This window comes from Melanotaenia boesemani, chromosome 22 (genome assembly GCF_017639745.1).
Source record: "Melanotaenia boesemani isolate fMelBoe1 chromosome 22, fMelBoe1.pri, whole genome shotgun sequence".
NCBI classification, from domain to species: Eukaryota; Metazoa; Chordata; class Actinopteri; order Atheriniformes; family Melanotaeniidae; genus Melanotaenia; species Melanotaenia boesemani.
Window position 1 is genome coordinate 5,532,829 of NC_055703.1, and position 2,585 is coordinate 5,535,413.

The 2,585-nt window shown below is 35.7% G+C and overlaps 1 long non-coding RNA gene across 1 annotated transcript; it reads right to left on the bottom strand.

Annotated features, from left to right (window-relative positions):
* Positions 1-386: 386 nt before the first annotated feature.
* LOC121633747 lies at positions 387-868 on the bottom strand. Its single transcript, XR_006009121.1, has 3 exons — positions 780-868; positions 630-691; positions 387-418 (listed from the first exon to the last, which is right to left on the bottom strand). It is a non-coding gene; the product is annotated as an uncharacterized LOC121633747 (long non-coding RNA).
* Positions 869-2,585: the final 1,717 nt, after the last annotated feature.

Consider the following 2,585-nt stretch of genomic DNA (forward strand, 5'->3'; position numbering starts at 1 on the left):
GATCATTCCTGATATCTGCAGTCAATAAGATCAATATGTGTCTTCAAATAAAGACGTTAGACATGGGGTACAGATTTTCACAGATACCATGCTTCAGCCTGTGAGAATCTGTACCCCCTGCCTATATGACATGTGGTAAATATAATCAGCACAAGATTTTGTCTATTTGCTCTGTGGATCATTCCTGACATCTGCAGTAAACAATCTAATCATCATTTAAGTTGGTCTATGTACACTTTAATGTCAGCACAAATACACTGTTTTTCATGCAAAATCTCCATTCACAACCTATAACAATGTCTTTTCAAGGCTGTTTTTTTTATTTAGAAACGCAAGTGGGACAGTGAAAAGCCTCGTCCACTGGTGGGTTTCCCACACACTTCTGGTGGAACCATCGGAGACAATCATCACACTGTATCTATAAAAAAAAAGAATCTTGGTTAACAGAATCTCCTCAGCTGGAGACTTGACATTTCTTAATTCCTGCAGTTATCTTTGTCACTCTTTAACTATAAATTAAAATAGTAAATTTCCCAAATATCACCATCAACATTTAAAAAAAACTACCAAATATATACAAAATATATTTTCTATGACAATTTTATTCAAATGCTGTGCAGACAAGTTACCCAGTCCACATTTGTCTCGTGTTCCTCTTCCCCACAGTGATGGCAAACATCGGTGAGGTCATCTGATAAAAAAATCAAGAGTGGAATCTTTCATCGCATTTTGAACTGTTATTTGGCTGTCAGAAGATACCTTGATAGAACGTTACTCACCAGTCTGTTGAAGGAGTGTAAGTGCAATTGTGAATCTGAGACTGTTCACAGCTTGTGTGTTTGTATCAAATTCAATGCTCTCCCCTTTCAGCATCTTCTCAGCAAACTGATATTTAATGAAACAAAAGCAATAAAATACATACAATTTTTATGTTATGTAGAAAGAAGATATTGTGCAATTTATAATTTTATCGTAATCAACATTTATTTGAGCTTGTCATTGAACTGGGATTTTTGAAAAATTATACATACTGTCAAAGCAAACACTCCACATGAGGTCCCATCGACTTGTTTGGGATGTGGAACAGTGTCACAAGACCACCTGGACACACTGATCCCTTTCGCTCTCATGAAACCCCTACGAAAAAGAAATTGTCACTGAAAGTTTCATACTTTTGCATTTTAAATGGTAAAATGACTCTGGTTTAGTGATGAAAACTGCTGTGGAGTCTTCATAAAAAGACTTGTCATTAAGTGTAATCCTGAGAAAATTTTTGACATTTTTCAACTTGCTTGGGAGTTACAAGTTTGGCTTCTGGATCAAATGGAAAAGATTATATAGTTACAGCAGTCCTTACTGCCATCTTTCTGAGTGATAGCATGACTTGGGCAAGAAGAGTTGGGTATGAGGAGCCCCTTGCATCATGCCAAGTGAACTGCACAATTCTTTGGATCAAAAAGTGAAACTTAGAAATCCTATTAGCTCATTTAATCCACATGCATCCATATGCTTCAATCCAATAGGCACAGATAGAACTCATAATTACTTAAACGACTGGAAATATGTTAAAAACTTGTTTGCTCTCTTTCTAAAGCAACACATATGGTGCCCTCAATTAACTCTAGAGGGATACCTATGGACTAATTAAAAACTGCATAAATATTTTAATAGATCATGATATATAATTTTTACCTTGTTATCTCCAAGCACTTCTTGATGTCAGTTTTAGATTCTCCCAATGGATCCAGGAAAAGAGATTTTTTTTCTCTAGGATAAATCACCTGTAGTTTCATGGAATTAAAGGGAAAAACCCAATACTTGGATTATTGATATGTATAAAGCCTTAATTTCCAGGCTGTAAGGCAACACTTTTGCAGAAAATCTAAATCCTTCAGCCCAAAGAATGATGCAGTAAATTTATGAATTGGTTTAGATCAACAAGTTTCTTTTTTAGCTTCATGCACAAAATCTTATTGTGGAAACCGCAGGTCAAAACATGTATATGATACAGGCTTCAAATTAAAGGCAACTGATATGGCTGTTAAAGAAGGATATAGAACTTCTGAATGCAGGTGCAAGGTTGGCTTATATTCAAGTGTTCAATAGCCTGGAAAGTACAAAAATCCACCTCCACAATTACACAATTATTAGACATTTGAAATTTTATTTACCACTAATGTCCAGTGGTGATGCTCATTGACAATCCCCATAATCACTTCATACTCCATGGGTTGGATCTACACCAAACACACACATTTGAATAAAGTTGAGTTCCTCATAATATCAGAACAAGTGTGATAAGAAAAATCCTAGACATGAATTTAAAAGGGTAGGAAAAAAGGACTTGGACACAAAATTTTGTCACAACATATGAGATTTATAAAGCCTTTGTTTTGAAAAGGTATGTGAGTTGCATAGATTTGGCACTACATATTTCAAGTTTATAGTGACAGCACATACCTTAAGTCTTGGTGTTTTTCCAGTCCACATTGAGCTCATGGCATAGGAATCGATGGATGCAGCCTTTTCCTTGTTCTGGTGGTTGTAGCTGCGCACCAGAATGGCCAAAAAGGCATTAATAGACT